The sequence below is a fragment of the Phasianus colchicus genome, chromosome 8 (genome assembly GCF_987193195.1).
Source record: "Phasianus colchicus chromosome 8, bPhaCol1.hap1.1, whole genome shotgun sequence".
In the NCBI taxonomy this organism is placed as follows: domain Eukaryota; kingdom Metazoa; phylum Chordata; class Aves; order Galliformes; family Phasianidae; genus Phasianus; species Phasianus colchicus.
This window is the reverse complement of record NC_143443.1, coordinates 1,501,067-1,524,706: the sequence shown is the minus strand read 5'-3', so window position 1 is coordinate 1,524,706 and position 23,640 is coordinate 1,501,067. Positions and strand designations below refer to the sequence as shown.

The 23,640-nt window shown below is 45.0% G+C and overlaps 1 protein-coding gene across 9 annotated transcripts in view; it reads right to left on the bottom strand.

Moving 5' to 3' along the window:
- SGMS1 (sphingomyelin synthase 1) overlaps window positions 1-23,640 on the bottom strand; it is a 75,938-nt gene that overhangs the window by 25,771 nt on the left and 26,527 nt on the right. Inside the window, exon 1 of one of the 9 annotated variants that reach the window (XM_031602532.2) lies at window positions 17,663-18,001. The exons of 6 other annotated variants lie outside the window; for them this stretch is intronic. The gene's annotated coding sequence lies outside the window, so the exon portion shown is untranslated. Of the gene's footprint in view, window positions 1-5,679; window positions 6,804-17,376; window positions 17,500-17,662; window positions 18,002-23,640 lie in introns of those variants that run through there. 2 more of the 9 variants (XM_090144712.1, XM_031602530.2) reach the window with 2 other exon arrangements.

Below are 23,640 nucleotides of genomic sequence, written 5' to 3'. Positions count from 1 at the left end.
GATGGGTGACACTGAGATTAGCAAGGTATTAAGAAAAGCAAGGCATTAACACCAGTGAGGTGCTACTCAAAAATAGCCAAACTCTGACCTACCTGTCCCAGCCACATTGCTGCTGACCACAAAGCCTCAGCTACTCTGGTTTGTGGGAAAGGAAGGGAGCTGGCAAGGAAAGCAGAGCACAGTTGGAAACAGCAGTTCAAGCCAAAAAATGAACAGCAGAGCAGATAAGGAAGCAGCAGCCATGTCAGAGAGAGCACTGCTCCTCCAGCAGCGAGACGCAGAAGGCTCGGTGGGAATATGCCCTCCCCTTAGGTTAATGACCAGGGTGGAATATCTCTGCTGCATGCCCAAATAAGCAAGCAATACAAGGGCATACTGATTATGCTGGTGTTCCTGACACACAGGATCCAGCAGTGGGAACACTTACGTGGGGGGATCATCTCTTGTAGGGAATCTCTGGCAAGACAGAACTGAAAGCACCACCAGGAGGGAGTGGTTACCAGTAGAGCAGACACTGACCCAGTCATGTCTCAAGACTCCATGTGCCCTCCAGCTCTGTGCTGCTGGCAGGGACACCTCCCACAGTGCCCTCCTCACTGCAAAACACGCTCCCTAATCCCCATGGACCCAAGGAACACACGCACACAAGTATTTTAGCCTCTGGAACAGACTATTTTAAGAGCACAGACCGAACAGGGGCCAACCTGACACTGCTGTTGCTCTTTCTGACCAACATTCAGTCAGTCCTGCTCTGCAGGACTGCTCCTTGATCTGTGCTCTGGCAAGCATCCCATAGCTAGATCTAGCAAGTGAAAAGAACATTTTTAAGATCCTGCAAAGCTGATAAAATATGACATTTTAAAAGGAGGTCATAAAAAATAATCTTCCGTGTAGAAAGATTGTGAAAATTGACAGGCGGTCCCCTGGCACCGGCAGTGCTTCTCATGCAAGCCATGCAGACCTTTCAAGGTGCCGCTTGGACTGCTAAGGAAAAAACTGCACTACTTTAGAACAGATAAGATCAGGTACCATCAAATCTTCAAACCAAAAGATATTAAACAGTCACTGTAATGTGCATCTGGGGTTTACTCGGGCTTTTTTCTGTTTTGGTGGTTTCTGTGGCAGTGAGGGTGGGGTTGCACATGCAAAGACTGCAAGGAACAGAAACGCATATGAAAGTTGCTTTTAAAAGCAAGTGTGCTGTTATCTGTCCTCAGGCACTCCAAAGCCTCCACAGGTTCTGAATATACCTACGTTCACAAATATTTCATGTGGGCAAGGGGATGAAAGTACCGCAGTGTAAATCCCAATGAAATATGCAGCTCACCCCAAGTTGCAGTACCACAAAAGCACAAAAAAAACCAACCCCAACCTATTATAGGTTTTACTTCATGTCATCAGTGAGATAATGCAGGGACATGATTTGATTCTGAGAACAAACCGGTGCTGTCTGACTCATCCTTGATCAGCTGAATTACCAATGCCTGGCAGCATCCGAGGGGCAGCATTCAGGAAAACCCTGACCACAGCAGGAAGACAGCATCCCTGGGCTCACTGTTCATCACACTGCTCACTGCAGGCACCTTTCAGCATGGCCCAATAGTAAAACAGCATCTTCCATCAAGTACAGGGAAACCAAGAGGATTTTGCATTCTCATCTGCCTCGCTGGGATTTCTCACCCTGCCCAGAGGGCACAATGGATCCATGGGAGAAGGGCAGAGCAGAGCAGCACCGGAGGCTCTCTTCATTTTCTGGATGAGTAACAATCAGGGATGAATGTTTACAGAGTGTCAGGAGATCCTGGGAAAGAGCAGCATGAGCAGCAGGAAGGACAGCATATATAAACAGTACCAGGACAAAATCAGGAAACTTATTTCACAACTTCACTGAAAGCCATTTTTTGCTAAGTAACCAATTTCCTTGCACTCTTTGTTAAATAAAATATGAAGGGCAGGCAGGGACGTAAAATATACATGCGTGCACTTACATAAGCAGTAGGCCCTGTTGTTGTAGGTGCTGCACAAATTGTTGATGACAATGGGATGCATGTCCCCTGATGGAGGGCACAAACCTCAGGGTCAGTCAGCAAGCAAGGAAGTTTCATACCAGCAACTGGTACATCCTGATTCATCTTGGTGATCCACATTGAAACGGACACTACAATTAACAGAAATCTCTCTGCTCTGTGTATTACCCAGTCAGGCCAAACTGCTTAAAGGCAGAACCAAGCCTCAAGACAAATGTCAAGTGATGGAGGATTTGTCCTAGATCACTGATGTTACTTTCATTACTTTTTTTTTTTTTAAAGCAGAAGACTGACAAATAATACAGTGCTCATGTTTACAGTGCACATTTTCTTTCCCTTCTTGCTCTTCCAAAATCTGATTCCAATTTTGCTGATACCTCCAAGTTCAGTCATGAAAATTAACTGCATTCCTACTTGCAAACAACCTTTCACCTACAAAATTGTAACATGGGGTAAAGTATTTTCACATTATCCTCTTACTCCCCCCCCATATTTGAATGAAGGCTGTGCTATACTGTCCCAGCAGCTTTTCTGCAGCAAGACATCCAAAGGTCCAAGACAGCAGTGTGTAGGTCTTTAGGGGACCCCACACTACTCCTTTCTTCCATACAGGACTACAAAGCATAACAGGTTCCTGCTGCAGCTCCAGAACTAGCAGCTCTGCCCTGAGCCACGCGTCAGCTTGCAGCTGCCTCCTCCCTAATTACTCAGAGGCTCAACAGAACCAAAGTCGTCTTCATACCCTGAGTGACTTCTGAGTATAAGCTTTCAGATGGAGTGGAAAAAAATAATCCTTCTGTTTACCTGAGTTAAAAGGGACTTGTAGACAGGAGTACCTTCTTATTTCAAAACACTTTTCACAGCTCTACGTAAAGCCACATTTATTGATACAGACTCATGATGCATGTTTGACGGCTGGACTAGATGATCTTAGAGGTCTTTTCCAACCTCAACAATTCTGTGATTCATCAGAAGAGTAAGCTGAACTGCATTACACCAGAATCTAACAAAAATAGAAAGAAAGGCAGTATTCATCCCAAACCAAGACCTAGACGAAAACAGCGGGTGCTCATGCTCTCTGGAGCTTCTTATTTCCTAATTTTTCCTCTAACGAGCAGCAGCACCCTCTCTCTCTCCCCTCCTTTTCCCACTCTCCCGCAGTTCTCTGTAAGCCCTGCCTACCTCTTCTTCCTTTCCCTCCTTCAAAGGAAGGAGACCCAACCTGAGAGGATCAGGAGGACTGTAAACAAACGATGGCCGTGTTCAGCAGTGATCTCTGGCCGCTGAAATGAAAGGCACAGCAGGCTCTGTAATCACTCAAAATAAACTCCTCTGACAGCAGCTCCTGTGCTGACCGCCCGGTTATGCCTCTGCAGACTGTTACAGAACATTAAGCATTAACAAAACTTTTTCCCCATATAAATCTCATTTGGTAACAGGGCTTTCAGTCTAACTGAATTATTGGATCCATTCTTTTGCCACCCTTCTCTCACAAGCTGCAAAAACCAGGCCGCCGCACAGCGTGACAAAAACTTGCAAATAGCCCCTTTGCTAAATAGCTGTAAGTTGATTAGATGGGGAAGATAATCCTACCATTGAAAAATATTTATGGTTTAGGAGAGGGTTGTTTATGTAACTTTAGTAACTCAGAGATCAAAACAGGCACAAAGTTTTCTGCTGGCTGAGGGATTACTCCAGCCTCCTGGAACAGCTTTTGTTCCTCCAATACGCAGCCCCATGCAAACAGCTGTAGCTTCAGAACACATAAGCTGTGCAAGGAGATCCCTGAAAACAAAGAAATCTTAATGCAGCTGAAAGTTGCTTTGAGTTCTCATTTTGAATTTGCAGTAGAGTATTTGCACCTCCTAGCTTCAGTGCTTCCCAGAAGCAGATGCCCTCCTTTTCTGAAGCAACTCCCCACTCTCTCTCTGCAGCTGTACTAACACAAAATACAGTTCCTTGAGGCTTGCTCAAATCAGATCTTTGTTATTCTACCCAAAGTACTGCAAGGGACCCACATGCAGAAGGCTGAACAATGCCAGGGCCTTACCGCGGATTCAGGTAGGGTGTGACAAGCTTAGAACAGACAAACAAAAGGCCCCAAAAAACTTCTCAAATTAAAAGGAAAAAATAATTAAGATACAAATGGAGTTAGAAATGATATGGGGAAAAAAAAAAAAAAAAAGACTAGGAAATCAAAATCAAAGATGCATCAAAACAAGTGGTCTTCCTAGGAAGTCTTCATCGTAGCTCCTTAGCACTCACTAGCCACAAAGCATTAGATTCTCCAGTATAAATAAACTGTGTTGAACCAAGTTAAACCTCACAGTTTCTAAAAATTAAATCTAACAACACTGCCATCTTTACTGATGAAAAATCTACTTGCCCTGCTAAAGAGATCTTTTTAACAGATCCTTTGTAGTGCTGGTTACAAGAAGCTGCCCACTACCAAGGAATAAAGCATCCTGAAGCAATTTGAGGCTGAAACTGAGTAAAACTAGCTTCTTGAATGAAGAGCTCTCATCCAAACGTTGGAAAGAGGAACTTCAGTTGTTAGAATTCACTTGAGATCACAGAATTTTACTTGGTACAGAATTTCACTGAGTTCTAGACAGGTTTTTCCCTACAGCCATACGCACACAACCTCCTAAAAAGAATAAATGCTGTTTGTCTCCAAGCTGTTCGTCCAGGCAAAGTGTTACATTGCAGGATTTCCGGACTAAGAATTATATCATTAACATTACCAAGATGTGCTGAACTAAATGCTGTTTTTCCTCCATGCCCCACACAGAAAGACAGCACCTGGTGCAGCACACTTGCTGTACCAAGCATCTGGAATGCCCGTGTGTATTCCCTCTTATTTTAGTGCCTAATAGGACGTTTCACTGGTTATTGGGAGAGCTATAACATTGGGAACTCTGCTGAACCAAAAAGCAGCTTGAGAAATCCCACTGTTCTTGAGGCTGACCAACACAGGCTAAAAAAAACCCCAACCAACCACCACCACCGAAACACCAACCCACAAAGAAAAAAAAAAAAAAAAAAAAGAATCAGAAAACAAACTTCACAAACTTTCTAGCAAAGAAAACTGTGGATTTCTTCAACTGGCTTTTGTCCGTATTTTAGAAAGGCTACAGAAAATATACGCTAAGTTACAAGGACTAGTGGTAAGTACAAAGACTAGACAGAAAGAGAGTGAAGAGCTGCTGACAGGACACCATATAATGGAAGCTTTCTAAAACCAGTTCTTAAGAAGTACGCAGCCCACAATGCACACAATATATTCACCATTGGAAGCCTGTTGCCAGCTTCCTCCTAACATTTCACATGCCTATTGCATGCTGAAGTCTCTTACAAATGTATACTACCATATTCAGGCAGAACACATTCAGTAAGTGAAAGTAAGGCTCCAGTACTTTTCAGATGTTTTCCAAACTCCTCCAATAAACCCTCCCCATCGACTATGAGAATATGAGCACTACAAACAGCAAAGTCAATCTCCTTATAACTTTGTACTCAAATTACACAGACCAACATGAAAGCTAAAGGAGCCACAGCTAGAAACAGCCACACGCACGCTGCAGCTGCTCTCACCCCAACCTGAGCATGCTGAGAGCCAACAACACCAACACCAAGCGTTTGAGATGCTCACCTGAATGCAGCTCTGCACACCTCAGATTACCTGCTCCAGAGGAGTTCAACTATCTACTTGCCGGCACTCAGATCCCCTCCCCTCCGGCCCTACATCCCCACCCTTCTCTCCGGTGTGACCGCATGGTGGAAAACTCCTATTTTCCTGGCTGGGCTTTCTGCTGGGTGAGGCAGCCAAACCAGCTGCGCAGTCACACAAGCACAAGCAAGTCCTTCCCCTTTCGGTGGCGGCAGCGAGTCATCAGAGCAGCTCAGCTGCGTGTCGAAACCGTACCTTGAGTTTCCTAATCTCCCTTTCTATTTTTAACTGGAGTCATTCCCCCCCTTCCCTGCCATGCAGGCAGCTGCAGAGAGCAGCTGGTGACAACGGAGCACTCCATCAGGCCAGTTTTCCTGGAAAATGCCATCTACAGCCCTACAGCAAGTGCACGAGGAGCAGCTGATCTGCTCCCCAGTGCTCCCCTGTACATACAACTCGATAGCTGAAACTGGGCTCTCTTCCCTCTCTTTGTCCTTCAGGTCTTGTGTCCAGGACAGCTGAGCACCGCTTCCAGCTATCCAGAGGACTGCTGCTCTCCTGCCACAGCTCATGTAAAGCAGCTGAAGTCCCAGACAGCACCTCTTATCCCTATAACGTCCAAGGAGAAAGGCACAGAGGTACTGGAGAAGCAGCTCGCAGGACAGCCAGCCCCTCACTCAGCTGCAGGAGAATCTGACAGAAGCGGGATGCAGGGCTCCAGGTCCCACTGACCACTCGAAGGTTTGAGCTCATCTCCTCCACGTGCCCCAGTATTAGGTGTACATAACAAACCCTGAATTCTCTCTTCACACAGCAGAGCAGCTTTAAAATGCGAGGCTTTACAGGACAGCGCACAGCCACTGTAAAGTCAGCCAAGCAAGGAGGGCACTTTCCTACATGGCCAGAGTTGTTCTGAACCTCTGCGGGGATGCAGAGCACAGACTGTGCAGGGCACCCAGCCACGAAGCTGGGCTCTCAGAGTCTTAGTAGCACACGCTTCCAGGAGAGAAGTGGAAAGCAGGCAGGTCAGTCACCTAAGGAGGCCTGGCTGAGAGCTCAGCATCTCAAAGGGCACAACTTGATGAGGGCAAGCTAAAACACTGATTCTGGCTCAGGGCTGCACAGCTTCAGCCTTGTATGCTTTTGGACATGGGTAGCTGGAACAGTTTAAGTCCTTTCTGAACTAAGACCTTTTTCTTTCATCCTAACAGCCACAAACACGGAAAATGAAGCTACTTTTATTCTTCTTCCTATAACATGTTTTTGTGTTACCTACAGTACAAATTATTTGAACAAAAGAAGCTTATTGGAAATGTCACTGATAGAATTTAACGCACATTCAGACAGGACAAACAGATAAGAAGTATCAAAACACTGGAGAAAGCCCTTCCTTAAATGCCTGCAAACCCTGGTGTGGATTTAAGCATGGCAAGGCGCAGCACCCAGACAGCTCAAACCAGCAGATTCAATCCACCTGGATTCTAGGAAACAAAGCCACCAATCAAATCAGCCCATCAGCCATTAACTCATTTAAAATTAAGCTTTTCTACTGAGTCACAGTACTTGTGGGCAGCTGAGTAATGCTGCTGTGGCAAAAGGTGATGGGACACAGCGGGTGCTCCGTGGCTGCTGCTGCCCGAGGAGCGAAGCCTGGTGGTGAGCAGCCCGGCCGGGAGATCTGAGAACTGCTCCCTGCTACCCAGACAGCAGCAGCCCACAAGGATGCACTGCACTCACTGCTGTGTGACAGCTACGCATCTTTATCGCTGTTTGCTGCAAAAACCCTTCCTGGCCTCCAGTTGCTTCAACAAACAGAGGTAGGACACTGATTTCCCCATCCGCCCAAGCTGCTGCAGAACATTTCTTGGTTTTTCATACAACATACAAATGTTACTTACCTATAGTTCTTCCATCACAACAGCAAAACGTAAGTGAACTCCACTGAAAGCTTGGCTTTCCCCCTCTGCCTTACCTTCCTGATCCAGTTTGAAGTAAGGCCTGTGTGCCTTGGCACAGGGAAGGAGGTTCCCTCCTGTTCCCAACCCACTGGACTCTGTTGCTTTCCCAACCAGAACAGAATGCACACCAGCAACAAAACCCATGCTAAACAAAGACCTGCAGATCACTTTGCTTCTTACCTCCTGGAAGAGGGGAGTTTTAGGGGAGAGAACCTCTCTAGCGGTGTTTGCAGGCACTCGTGTTAATGATTTACCCAGTTGTGCTGGATACGTGGTTTATTGTTATCTGCCTTCCTGCCTCAATCTGCATAACCAAATCAACAGGCACATGAAGAAGGGACTTTAAACAGAGGTGAATGCCTCAGAACTCACTTATCCCATCCTAGTTTAAAAATACATTCCATTTATGTGTGTATGTGTGTGTGTGTACATATACACACATACACACAAAAAAATCAATGCCTGGAGGTCTCCTCAGTGTGGGTAAACATATGTCTGTGTATGCAAACCAGCATCTCACTGATAGATCTGCCCAACCTCATCCCACTTCCACAGAGAGATTCCGGAGCAGAATTACCTGCAGATGTCTTCAGTGTCACTCAGCATTAATCCTGTGAACTCTTCCCACTGAGCACATAGATGAAAAATTTCAGGACTAATTACATGGCACACTACAGGCCACGGATTCCTTGTTGCACAAATGACACCATGTCTACCTGGGTCAATACATAACAACAGGGCAGAGGACATCAGCCAACTTAATAAGTCACTTCTGACAAGAAATGCATTCAGATTTGATCAAAACGTTCCTGCTTGCTCCCATAGGTCTTATCTTTATGCTGTATTTTCCCAGCCACCTCTGGCTGTGTGGGTTCAGAGACTGGAAGGCACGGAGCGCAGCCAGCCTTGTTCTCCATGGCTGAGGTGGGGCTAAGAGGAGGGCAGCTTGACGATGGCAGGTAATTAGGAGTGAGCTTTTGGAACACCTTCTAAACACGTTTAATCATTATGCATTTAAATATTGCATGTGTCCAGGTAGATACAGCCCTAAACAAATTAAAAGAAATATGCTTAATGAACTTTTCCAAAGTACCTGCAAAGCTTTTTTGTTGTTGTTTAGTTGTCATTTTTCCCTTTCCTACAGACTTTGGCCAGGACATACTCAGACAAAGGGCTACCAGGGAGGACAGCCTGAAGTGGTTACATCATTTTCCTTCCAAAGGATGGAACATCTTGGAGTTGTGCTTCCTGTTAAGTGGCAGTTGCTTTGCTTCACATCTACCTTCCCAAGCACTGCTGTGGATGATGATCACCACAAATATGCCTGAAGTCAGCCACAGAGTGTGTGCCTGTTTGTCCCTAATCAGGAGATGAGCTATGTGACAGAATGCTAGATCTGAGGATGATTGCACTTCAAAGAAATAGCTAGTACCGAGCTTCAGCACGAATGTTTCTTTATAGCTCCAGCAGCAGTGACACTGGCTGGAGAGCATCTTTCCTGAAGCCTGGCTGGGGAAGGGCCTTACTTGCCCTGGCATCTTAAATCTGCCTAAGTACTAAAAGCAAAAGGTCACAGCAAGTAGATTATATTGGGTCACCTCCTTCCTCATGCTTATCAGGAAGGAAGGTGGGAAGTAAAGTCTAGTGGAAGTAACAGGTCATACCACTTACAGCAAGGTGACCCAACCCAAGTCCCAGGCACAACAACACAGACAAAGGAAAACAGTGGCATGGCTTTGATGATCACTCCTCAACTTGATATACCAGGAACTTTAAGCTTTTCTGCAGGCATGGCACTTGCAGGTGACAACACTGTCTCCAGCTGAGCCATTGGCTTGGCCAGGAAACCAAAAGCAGAGAGCTGTAAAAGTGGTTCTCTATAAAAAGAGGGAAGAATGCCCATGAAGCCGAACTCAGTGAAGAGGTCAACAAAAACAAAATTTAAAAGCAGCTGGTAAAGAAGAAGTAGCTTAGAGGTGAGAGAAGTCAGTTTTTAAAGGGCTTCCCCTTAAATTACTAAGCAGCACTCCTTGCAAAGCAGGCTTTAATGAAGCAGCTACACTCCTGCCTTTTCAGGACGCATTTTACGGGGCCAACACAAAGGCACGCTTCTTGCTGGATACCAAGGATCACCACCAGCACAATGCAAAAGCAGGTATGAGCTCAGGCTGGTTCTGTATTTCTAGGATCATCATCTACCAGAGAGGTCCCATTCAGACTGCTACACATGAGCAACATAAATCCCCACATTCACCGCTCGTATCTCACAGAGAAAGTATCCTAAAAACCTTTTAAGCATTGTTTTTTTTGCTTTAAGTTATCTGATTCTGGTCACTGATTTGCAACAAACCAGCAAAAATATGCCACAAGACCATAAAGAAATTAATCACCGTTTGCTTTAAAACACTGCATTCAACAACAAGTTTCAGGACATATTTTTAAACACTTTGAAATATATAGCCCATTTTCTTTAGCGTGAAGATTTTTGGTCTTAAACCATAATACAACTGCCCGATCATTTGAAAGGAAACATCTTTTACTGTATTGATTACTGTTTGCTATGAGCAAACTACTCCTTCTCTTAGCATTCAGTGCCATCATATGCCAAACAAGCCAATACCAGTGGGACACTGCTGCCTATTACTCTGCTTCAACATTTCATCCCCAAATCTAGTGACCTAGTTTATAGTAAACCCTCTGTGCAATCTGTAGCACAGATCTCTCCAGAGATGCTGTGAATGCAACAAACCCCATCTCCTCAAGCTTATTACTTCTAGCTCCAAGGTGGGTTTTTAAATCACTTTTCCTAAGCTGAAATGCCTTTTTAAAGCAAACACGAAGCTGAGAATATTGGTAAGTTTCAAACAGCTCTGAACGATTGTTCAGTGCTCTCAGCTCTGTGACCCAGAAGTGAAACTCTTCTTATTAATGAGGTAAAAACCCACATCTCTAAAACAAAGCTGTTCTGGCCACCACTGTTCTACCCTTCTGAGGGGTTTCAGCCAGCAGATGTGTATATTCCTCCTGTATATAACATGATCTTAAACAGGCTAGTAGGTAAAAAGACAAGTGCAGTGGACCACCAGAAGAAAAAAAAAAAATCCTATCATTTTTCCTAACCAGTTTAAAGAGGAAAATCCAAAACTGCTTCATCTGTATTACAGCATTAACAGCCATTACCACTTCTATGAGCAAAACAGTTAAGAGAGGACATTTACTTTTGAAACAGAACAAAGCTCATCAAATATACCCTAATTGGGTTCTGACATACACTGGAAGCATTAATGAATACCTTGTAGAATTGCCAGTCCATTTTTCAAACAAACGTCCATAAGTGCCTGGTTAAGCATTTAGCTGTATCCAACACAAAGGGTGACTCCGGAGGTCCATGAAACACTCATCAGCTCCAGCAACTGCGCTTCCAGAGAGGAATGCTGTGTCATACAACGTGTGACTCACAGAGCAATGTCTGGAGGAAACCACACTCTTGTTTCTCTCTCTATAAAAAACTCAACTTGCTTTTAAGTTGAACCACATTACCTGAACAGAAATCTTTCTGCCAACAGAAAAGCTAATTTCAGCTTGCTGGAACACGTGTGCAAGACCGACGGTGTACTTTAAAATCACAGCGAAAATGACGGTGACACAGCCTGCCACCAAACCAGAGTCACCGGCAAGATCAGCTGAAAGCTTCCCCTGCTGCTCCTCCTCCAGGGGGGCACTAGGGAAATACGCTGTGCTGCTGTATTTCAACACGTGGCTGTACTCTGACCCCACACCAGTTTTGCAATCCCTAACACTCTGGCCGTCCCAGGGCAGCTCCCCAGCCTCTCCCTCCTGTCTGACCCTGCACACGGTCATGGGACTCTACTGAGCTGCAATGGCTCAGAGGGATTGCAAGCACCCATGCTCCCTGGGTTCTCGCTGTGACAGAGCTGTAAAAAGCTCAGCGGAAACACCAGGGCAGTCCCCACAAACCTGAAGGTTTTCCAGGCCACAAGACCTTTTGCTGCAGATAAATGAGAGCGCTGCCAGCAGTGCAAGCAGCCTGAATTTCACTGCAGCCTCATCTCACTGGAAGCGTCTTTGTGAACGTGCTCGTCCCACGTGTTGTGGGCTGAGTACGTCCTGCTGCCATTCCTGTGAAACGCCACAGCTGTTGTCCTTGGGATCACCAGCAAAACACCTGCATTGCCTCAACAGGGACTCTGGGATGGCACAGGGGAGTGTAACTCCTCAGAAAATACCAGGGTGGCACAGCGTGTTACTGCCATCCATTCACACAGGACATGTGCAGTGAGACAGCCAGATCAAAGCAAGCGTTTAACGCCACTGTGATCACACATTAACCTAGAAGAAGGAAGCTTTCAATAACAGCAACAAAGAACAAGCTGCTCTTTTCAAACTCAGCCAGTGGGACACTTGTCACATGGCAGGGAGCTTTCCACGTGTGACTCCATCCCACATCCACACCTACAGCTCCCAGCCTGCCAAGTGCCACTCCTATTCTCGAGCCACTTATTTGACTTCTGAGAAACCCCATTATGCAGGTGTGTCCAAATGACCCGACTGAAGAAGTCACCACAGGGGAATGTCAGTTTGGTTTAGTTGTTCCAAAACCAAAACCTCAACCCAAATGTCTCTGTTATAGGCACCTAACAGTTCATTTCTTCAAAATACCGTAATGGGACACACTGATCTTTCCATTAAAGAGTTAATTCCTTTGTTATCTGCCCCACATCTCACTACGACCCTGCAGGTTCTGTATACCAGCAGTTTAGGACATAGCAGGTGCTCTGGCTTCTGTAAAGCCTTTGACAGAACAAGCTGTGTTTGCCTTAATCAGAAACACGGCACGTAAGGATGGAAGGCAGTGCTGCCATCCAGGAGCAATAAAGAACCTTTCCAAAAAGCGGCCTCACTGATCTGAGGCAAGGCTGGCTGAATATAGCAAATCACTGATTTATTATGCATAAACAGAGCCAAAATGGCCATACTTGGAGCTTACGCACGGCACTGCAAAGCAAACATTCTTCCTTTTAGAAAATGCTGCAGTTCATACTGAACACACATCTCACTAATGCACAGCACTGCTGGCTCACAGGCCTGCCCAGCAATCCCTGTTTTAAAACAGTGAGATCTGAAATTGTTAATGCTGGTTTCTATGCAAAGAAGGGGCAGAGAAGTGAGACAAACATTTTGTTTCCTCAGATTTCCTCTATCCTTCAGCAGCAGCACGCCTTCCTGCAAATGCCAACTGCAGGCTTTGCAGACACTCTCTTACCATCCAGAGGAGTTTCTTATTAACCTAGAACACCTGAAAGCACTTCCCAGTAGAAGTGAAATTAACAACTTTTTTTAAAAAAGCAAGAGTTAATATGTGCCTGTTTTGTGCCAGAGGTCAGCAACAGGATTTCTGCCTGTGGAAAAAGCTTTACCCCATCAATGATAAACCAGCTCAACCTCACATCCTGAGCACTGTTTGCATACCATGAGAATTGCACTGAATGCAAATCGGAGAGAAATCCAGTTCCTTAGCCTGCAAAACATTTGTGCGGTGTGTCAGCAGGGTGGTTAGGTGGGTTAAACGCCCCTAAGCACACAACTGCTGCTCCCACAGTGAGCACCCTGTCCTCTCCATCAGGCCCAGGCGGCAGATCCTAGGGCTGTGCACCTCCTTCAAAGACTCTGAAGACAGACAGCTTCAATTATCCGCTTCCGCCATCCTAAGGGCAGGGGGAACACCAGCAGAGAAGCGATAAGGAGCCATCTGCAGCACGGCCGGGCGTTACGCATCCCGAGGCAGCGCAGTGGGCACTATCAGTGCCTCACAGGAGGGAGCTGTGCAACATCATCACCTAACACGTGTCCTTTTGGGCTGATCCGGTGAACGAGCATCGATAAGCAGATGGAATGGAGCTCGGCGATCCTGAGGCACTCACTGCAGAAGGATGAGAAGGTCCTGTGTGTACACAGCCCTTCCTGCTCCTCCCCAGGAAGGGCAAACACACGGCAGTGCAGCAGCGCAGGCTACTTCTGGAACAGCTCAAAACGTGGCCGTACTGGCGGCTCTGCCAATTGCTAGAGTGAGATAAAAGCATTCCTGCTTCCTATTTCTGTACGTTGGCCTGCTCTATCTTGTTTTTATAGCCCTGACTGCTGTGATGCAGACAAGAAATGCAGAAGGACAAAGATCAAAGTGCTGGGTGCTTAGCGCGGCCTCTGTGCTCCCAGCACCAGGGACGTCAGCAGGACACGACCCTACCGGGAGAGCATGTAATGCTTCCTGTGGGAAGCACTGCTGTGAAGCACAGGGTACAGGCAAGCATGGAAAACAGTGGAGATTCTAACACAGCAAAAGTTATGAAATGTCAGCCATGCTTTATTTCAATCTGACTGCTTAAAGCTGGCTAAAACTACTGGGAGACACTATTACCACACAGATTCCCAAACTAACTAGCCCCATCACCCATGGCTGCTTCACAGGGAAGCATTCACCACAGTCTCCTCTGAGACCTCCAAATGGGACCTCTAGCTCTTGACAGGTTTTCCCTCTGGGGAAGGTACTTACAGATCAGGCTGCCATTTGCTCTAGTCCCATTTCCTCCATGGAACATACAAGTATCAATTCTGCAGAAACATCACTACCTAGTCCTTCCACCACCACCACTGATATATCCCACAAAAAATTCAGCATTTACCAGGATTCCAAATCATTCTATTTCTTATATGCGTTACTACAAGCACCAGACTTTGTGTCTAACTACAATGCTGGGCACTAAGCTGAGCAGGGTTAGTCATCCTGCTCCTACCAAGGCCAAGGCTCAGCAGCTTCGACCCCAAAGAGGAAAATACACCACAGACAGAAAGAGAAAACTGTATTTTTTGGCACATTTTGAGTTTTACTAAGTGCTGCATCAATTTCTAAATGTTAGGGAGCTGGGAATTCAAGAAGGATGAACGTGCACAGATTTCATTTGCAAGTATCAGGTTTCAGTTCAACTTCTCATCCTTAATATAGTTAGCTTTAACGACCAAGAATATGCTGACAGCCTGTGTGCAGCCCTACTAAAGAAACTGCTAGTTCTCTCAATATTAACAAAACAAATATACTACACTGTATACACGGAACAATGATCGCTAAATTAAGTTATGGTCAAATATCTTAAATCTTTTTCTCTTTGCATGGTGGCACTTGTGTTGACTTTTTTTTCTTTAATGTGACACCAGTCAGAAAGGTTTCCTTTCTACATTCATACCTTCCAAACATTTACCAGATCATTTCTATGCCTCTGTGCCTGAGAGCAAACCACCATGCCATTCTGATCTCAGTATTATCTTGCAAGTCCCTGGATAATCAAAACAGAGACAAGGAGAATCATTCTCCTTGATATCCTATAGCACTCAGTTATTCCCAGTGGATCATCCAAATCCAGAAATACTCGAGCTAATCTGGTCCACGCTGGGTGAGGCAGATGTGTAAATACACTGGACTCCACCACCCTTCCCGTGCTCTTAGAAATCCAAGCCGCAGGAAGCGTCTGTTTCTTTTTAAAGTTCCTCACTGCTCCCAAAGGATGACACTACTTGGATATTATCACACTGCACGCTACCATTTCCTAGACTAAGAAGAAATTATTTTTTCCCCACCCACACCAGAGAGGCCTAATTCAGAAGAATATTCAGCAGAGCTTCCCTTGACAGTTAAACACCGTGCTTAGAAGAATCACCGAGAGAGGTTTTAGCTCTACAATTACAGCTCACAAAAACGTAACTCTACAATGAGTCTAAAAGAACACAAAAGAGTAAAGATAAATATCCGAGTTTTCTGAAGAGGTGAACTTGCTCTCTTGCCCCATTTATTTATGTACCAATTATAAGTTGTCTGTGTTTTTGCAAAAACACGGTGCTTAAACATGCACTGCTCCAGCTGAGTTAGAATCTCAGAACTTAAAGTGCTACTTCATCTTCTACAGCTCAAGCAAAAGGCAGCAAACACATCTTAAGACCTCAGATAACAGATTCTTAAATGAAAAGCAAGGTTTGCTTTTGTTTGCTTTTTCAAACTATCCTATAAGCACTAGTGAAGATTATTTAGTCTATGTGCTTATGGAGTTTTCATCCAAATCAGTTGTTTAGACTGAACACAAAAAATGGGATAGTACTGGGAAGTTTTGCAGAACCTGGAGATCGCTTAGAATGCCAACAAAGAGTTCAAATTCCGTCTTATTACAATGAGATCTTCCATGGTGCAGTAACGGTTTTTATTTTCTTTTTCCCTGTCCTCCCTAGGCAAATTGCAGCAATTTTAGGTTTGCTGCAGCAGCTCTTACATGGATGGGAGGAGGGACTGGCAATCCCTGAATGCTGATGCTTCACATCCAAACATTAGATGAGAAAATGTTGCTGGATTATTAAAGATTGTACCCACAACTAAAGGCTTTAATCAGGTGGAATCACAGGTCTTTTGTAAAACACTGCCTCCATATTTAACAATAAGGCTCCAAAAAACCTTAATTCAAGTTCACAGTTCTGTTACTGGAATAGTTGAACAGAGAAAGATTCTTCCCCTTCACAGGCTTACTGTCCTTCCCAGGTGATAATTTTCTGCCACTCAGACTCTCTTCTTGTTAAGAGAAGAAAAAACAAACGCTTTATCTTGCACATTTGGTTTGGGTTTGCCTCAGATGGAGAGATTTCTTTCAAAGCAAATACTCCTGCAATGTAACAGGGTGTGTATATATATACACACATACCAGGGGAGAAGAAGAAAGAAAAACCGCCCTGTTGTAGATACTGAGTTACATTAGGAAAGACATAAAGAGAGAATATGAAAGAGAAAGAAAGTCTTTATTTTTCTATAGCTACATGCAAGACATTGACTCAGACACTAAAACCAGGCTGACTGCTCCAAGGTAAATATCAAATCCATCCAATGACAGGGACACCTTGTTACATTAGGAAGACATAAGGGGAGAAGAACACAAAATAGAAATAAAATCTTTATTTTTTCTACAGCTGTGTGCACCATGTTGACTCAGCCACTAAAGCCAGATTGAATGCTCCAAGGAAAATACTGCACCTATCCAAAAATACAGACTCGATTCCTGGCTTTTGCCAAAAGAAGTGTTATTTCTGCTTAAGACAGACTCCGTCTTGGTAGCTTACAAACTACATTTCTGCGCGTCCAAATTAAACATCAGGAAAGCCAACCCCACCTGCAAAACTTGAACAAGGTGCGTAAGCAGATGGAAGTACCTGCAGGCCATTAAGGGGAAAGCTCTCACACCCCTGCTGAAAGCTCAGCACAGTTGGGTGGCAAAAGAGCTGGTTGATGTTATGGAATTACCTCCTCCAAGCTGAAGAATGGTCCAACCAAACAAACAGAAGGTGGAAGGAAGCATGCAAAGAAGAGCAAGGAGCTCCCAAGCAAACTCAAGTGCAAAAGAAAGATGGCAACAGGGGCAGGAGACACACATGGAATTGAGGAATGCTGTCTGATCATGCAGGGTTGGGGTGAAGTAAGCCAAAGACCATCTGGAATGAATCTGGGGAGTGATGTGAAGGGTGACTGGTAATACTGATTCTTAACAATCTCATGCTCCATACACAACGGGGGAAATTCAGCACAAGGATGACATACCATTGATGGATGAAGATGAGGTTGGGGAACACTTAAACTACATAAACAAGCCTATTGGACTCATCCAGATGCACTCACAAGCGCTGAGGGAGCTGGCTAATGGTGTGGTGTTCCTCTCAATTATGTCTGAATAGTCAGGGCAACCGGGAGAGGTTTCCAATGCAATGCCTGGAGGAAAGCAAATGTCATCCTGTCTTCAAGAAGGTGGATCCAAGGGTCTACTGACCAGTCAGCCTCACCTTGATCACTGGGAGTGGCTAATCCTGGAAAACATTTCCAGTCACACAAAGGGCAAGAGGATAATCAGAAATAGTCAGTACGGATGTATGAGGGGAAAAAAATATAGTAATCACACTTCACCAACCTGACTGCCTTGTATGATGAAGCAACTGGCCTGGTGGGAGAAGGGAGGGCAGCAGAACATTGTTTGTTGTGACGTTATAATACTAGCAACACCATCTCCTGTGACAACCTCAGACAAAATAAAATACAGACTAGATAAGTGAACTGAAAACAGCTCAGAAGGTGGTGATCAAAAGCACGAAGTGCAGTTGGAAGTCAGTTACTAGAGGCCTACCAAGGCATTGAAATGAGAGCTAGCTCTGTTGCACCTCTTCATCAGTGAGTGACCTGGATGGTGGGCAACATGTACCCACAGCAAGTTTGCAGATGACACAATGGGACAAGTGCCTGATACAACAGACCTTGACCCTGAACCTTGACAGACTGGAGCAAAGGGCAGACAGGAACCTCATGAAGTTCAAATAAATGTAAAGGGAAGTCCTTCACTTGGGGAAGGATAACCCTAGGCATCAGCATGCAGCTTTGCTAAGAAGGAGCCATGGTTCTGGTTGACATCAAACTTCCATGAGTGAGCAAAACAACCATGATTAAAGAACTGCACTCTCTCTGCTATGGGGAGTGGGGGGGAAAGCTGAGAGTGTTCCACCTTCAGATGAGAAGGCTTGGGGGAGAGCCAGAAAAAACTAACAAGCTGTCTCAGTCTTGAGGTTGAGATTCAGTTTCCAGTACTCAGTAACTCATCTTTGCTACGCTTCAGCTCAAACTCTGCTTTCATAATGGGTCTTTTCTTCCCACAGTGACATAGAGGAAACATTAAAACACTAGTCCAAAGTTTCATCTGACTGCCCGGTATCATCAGATTCCTTTTATCTCTCTTACAGCTTCCACCTCTCTAGCCTGTTTTGTGTGTTTTGGTGCTGTTTTTTTGTTGTGTTTTTGTTTTTGTTTTTGTCTGGTTTGGTTTGGTTCAGTTTTTTTGTTTTGTGTGTTTTTTATTATTATTTTGAACATCACCTTTTCAATGAACACACTTCCTCACCAACAGTTTAAAAACCCCTCTGATCCACAAGTGCTCTGAATTGTGTCTACAAGCTGAAGGATGAAACTTTTCTAAGAAAGTAAGAAGAATGAGACACGGACACCCCTCACTGACCAGGCATCTACATCTTGCTTGTGCAAGATAACAGAAATCCTAACACACAGATGACCACAGAACTCCCCAGACTTGCAAAGAAAAAGAGAGAATGTTAATTACAGATCAACTCATCTCCTCAATGCCATAAAAGCATCAGCAATGCTGTCAATGACAATAATGAATATTGTCACCGTGGTTTCATCAAAGCAGGGATTTTGCTTCTTATGCAGAGCACCCTTGGGATCGGGAGAGCCGTGTCAAGTGATGGCAAGCAGGAAAGTCTCTGACCTTCACCTCCCAGCTGCCTCCAGCTCTACTGTAAAGGTGAACACAGGTTGTCCTCCAGCACCAAACTGCTCCCGGTGATTCTCGGTCAATTAACATGCTGCTTAACACCACCATTAGTGGCCACCACCACTCAGACACCATCCAATTTAGGCTTCAGGCAACAGGGAGAATTCTCAGTATGTAACACTGCCATGACCTGCTTTCATGAACAAAAGCATCCTACCCCCATAGGCTGATAACACTGAGCCTCTACATCTGTTTCATCTTTTTGACATATTCAGCAGTCTGTTTAGGTGAAAAGTAGGTAAGATTGTTCCTTAGGAGTTCTGTGCAATGGGTTTCAGGGCTGCTTACTGATTAGAGCGGACAGCCTGCAAAGTTGTGTGGTCTGTACATACCAACCTGCCTGCAAAGCCAGCAGCCTCCCCCAGAAATGAGAGCTCTGCTACAAGAGCAGCATTCCAGCCATGAGATGCCAACAGAACTACCCGATGTTCAGACTCAACCACTGCTCCACAAAACAGACAGGGACACTGGGACATCCAGCACATCACTGCTGCACTGGATCGACCCTGCAGAGCAGCTTGTGTCAATGTAATGAACATTTTGCTGAAGCCACAGGGCTAGAGTGGGTATTAGAAAAAAAAGGAACCGATGCACAGACACACAGATATAAAAGTATTTGGGATCAGAAGCTACAGGAAGAAAATATAGCCAGCAGAGAAAATCTGCCTCAAAGCAGCAGGCAGTTACAACCAGCCCCTACGGGTATTTTCTGAGTGGTCCCAAATCAGAGAAGTGTAATTCCTGCCAAAAGACCACTAGCAGGACAAGCCAGTCTTCTCATGACAGCTCTCACAATAGAACCTCACCATAAATTTGGATCATTCACCTAGTGCCAAAAATAACTGCATTACTTCCTAAAGTACACTGTGTGACCGGACAGCATGACTCAGATGGACGCAGTGGCTTTTCCTCCTGGACAAGGCTACAGGCCTTCCCGTAATCAATGATTTTATGAACTCAAGAAGATTTCAGTAGAAAAGACCGACGTTATTTATGAATTGCTGTCAATACCAACATATTCACCACAGCTCTTTGTAAGTCACTGCGCTGCCTAGTTTCTCCTGGTGCTCAGAACACAGCTGAAGAACACAGCTGCTATACAACTAAGCAAATAAAAAGTCAAGTTTCTGCAGCCATCATGCATCTCTTAAACAACAACAGTCTTTTCCAGCCTGAGCAATTCTGTGATTCTAAACGAATGCTGATTGTAAAGGCTCCCTGGTAAAGGTTTATTAAAGGTTTATTAGGGACTTCCATTCTAATTTTAACGTCTGGGCATTTTTAGGGTTTATATATATATATATTTTTTTTTAAAAGACCAAAATAGGTACACAAGCTTTTTCCATGGACTACAACAAGTCCAAGATCTCTGAGTGAAAGCACATTTGCTGAAAAGCAAGAAGTAGATCCACTGGACACAGTGGCTTTGTTCTTCATTCTCATTCCCACAGAGGTAATTCTTTAGGTGCAACCTAGCCAGCTCATTGTTGCATTTAGAAGATTTTTGAGGCCAACAGGAAACCAAACAAAAGAAAGAAAACTGGCCAGCTCCTGCACAAAGCAGCTGCCTACAAGGATATGACTCACTTGCTGTTAGCACTGTGCCATGGCCAAAAGGCTTCCCCCAGTAATTTTCACCATGTCAGCATCTACATTTATTCCCCGATCAACTGTGTCCAGAAAAAAACAGTGAGAAGCAAGATTCCTGAGTCTCAGAATTCTGGCACAACTAGCTATACTGTAGCCTACAGTATTCACTTCTTCCAAATTATCACCTGTTCAAACAACTCCTCCTTGCTTCAGCTTTCCCCTCCACACCTACAAGCTCACCACATACAGACCAATGGAATCCCACAAGCTTGGTGACATCTTCCTGTGCTTTCAGAAGCCAATGGACTCTTCCACTTGAGCCAGAGGAGCTGTCAGTCAACAGCTGCATCTTGCTTTGTTCTACCCTCTACCTGAAAGCACATTCCTTATAAAATCAATGTTCAATTCCCATATTGCAAGTCAGCAGTGTGTGCATGAAGACAAAGAAATGGCAAATGATGTCCATGCAAGTGCCTGGGTGATCTCTGGGGAATCATCCCTACCTGTCTGGGTCCAACTGAGTCCTCTCCTAATCTCACTTCCCCAGAAGGTGACCTTCTGCCTTTCTAATCCAGATGCTATGCAACATCTCTTCCCCAGCCACCTCCAAGGTCCTTTTGCAAAGGCTGTGGGGACAGTGTAAGAGCTATATGGGAGCCTAGAGATCCTGACAGGCTCTCTCAACATTCATTTTGTAGCTGGGTTCAAGCACACTACAATGCAAACGTACTTGTATGCACACCTATGGGACCAGCTAACAACACGGCCGTACCGTGACTCAGACAGAAACCTGAAGGCACCAGCCAGTATTCCCCATTTCACGTGCACCCACCACAGTCACCAGAGGAAAACTTCACTAATGGCAGCAGCTGGCAGTCGACTCTCTGTTCTATGGTTTTCCCTCTGTTGCACTATTTTGCAAACAAAGGAGGAGACCATGGCAATTCTCCTTGGAGAACGGCTGTTAGCACAGCATCAGGGCTCCGCTTCCCCAGTCATTTCTGGTCTGTGCTGCTGTTAGGAAGCTGTGCCTTGTCACAGCTCCAGTTCTGCTTGAATTGTTTGGCTTGTTTTGAGGGTATTGCCCTTCCTCCCTGCTTGTGTCTTTTAAACCACTAAGCACTTAATTCTTTTAAACCATAAACCTACATGTCCTTGCCTCCAAAAATAAAAATATAAAAGCTACCCCAGACAAAGATCTTCACAACGCAGCAAAATCTTAAGTATATCCATTTAACAGCACCTGCCCATTCAAAACTTCGACACTGCACAAAATGAAGTGCAATAATAACATTTTAGAAGGACTGTAGGTCATTAGAGACAATACCAGCTAAAAGGTATGGACATGGCAAGCTGCAGATATTTCTTGGGAAAAAAACAAGCGCTGCTTGCTTGTGCCGTTTCAAATGTAGTTCTTCACTTAAATGTATGATCCCCACATTAATTCATTTTGCTGCATACCAGCTGTCCTCCTCATTCCAGCTCCAGCTCCTGAGATGCCACCTCCAGCCTCCCTGAATGGGAAGCTCACTGCCATGCCATGTGCTGCCTCCTCTAGCATAATGAATCAGAGAGGAAGGAAGCACCTCCTTGTTACCTGTCTCGAGACAGACCCAAGCCAGCAGCCCACAAGTACAGGTCATGGCAAAGCCTGGGTGATAAATACAAGCAGCAGGGAAAGTTGAAGATAAAAGCACAGGTTTTTGCTGGGACAGAGAACTGCAAGGTAGCTCATACAGCATTCAGTCTTATCTAGGTGAAGGTGTCACCTTTTCTATCTACTGACTGCATTTATTTAAATAACCAAAATCATAAACCTCTGGTTATAGAGCAGCAGTCCTCTGGCACAGAGCCTGCACTCACACAAAGATGCCACCCTCCTCTCTCTGAATGCACAGATGATTTTGTCCTCAAAAACAAACTTCCTGTAGTTTGTTTCAGTAATCTTTAGCAGCAGACTTTAAACTCCACACCTCTCTTACGATGTTTTTGTTTCCAATACATTCACTCACTGCACACACTTCACTTTATTTGCATTACATCACCTTTCTGTATCATATCCCATTACACTGCTGTTACTTCACCAGATTTTCTGATCTTTTCCTTTAGCACAATTCTCTCCTCCCTACTTTCAAAAAAGTCTGGCCAGTTTGGGAAGGGATCCTCAGCCATTTCCCTCTGTAACCAATGTTAGAAAGACCAGCACTATCACCCGAATGAGACAACACAAGAAGTGCAACAGATGGCAGCTCAGCTGCCTGCTAAGGTGACTGCGCTGATCAACCTGCAGCCAGGAAGCCAGAACACACAGAACTACTTCTCCAGGCCCCCCGTGCTGGGGATCCAGTCGCACTCACCCTCACACAGCATAACCAACACGTAGCATACAGCACAGTGAGTCAGCTGGACTCACCGGCACCATCCCTCCCCACACTCAGTCCCTACAGAACTGAAACATCATCAGCTCACTGATGCTCTGGTCTAACAGTGGCAACAGCAAAACACGACGCCTGCCACGCAGCAAAGCTCCACCACAGCCTCCTCCAGCACATGTGATCCGTGCAAAATCACCTCTGTGACATCTAATCGAGTTTCTCAACGCTCTTGATGCACCCAAAGCAAAAATGGAGTTTGCAGGCCAGCCCTCAGCCAGGTATATTTGGGCTTAGAAGGGCTCATAACAGGGAAGCGGGCACAATAGGAACTGACAGGTTTGGTAATGGTGCACGTGGTGGGCTTAAGTGACACACTAGAAAAAGAATACCAAAAGAAGCAGAATCCTAACTAGTATCAGCACATACAAATGTAATATCAAGGGCTTTTGTGAGATGTGTCAGACATTTCTAACTGAAGATCAAGTCAGAAATCACATAAAACAATCAGAGGATAAGAGACGACAGAGTTAAAATTAAAAAGGAAGAAAAAAGCATCACCTAATAAGTTTCCAGAGCCTGACAGAT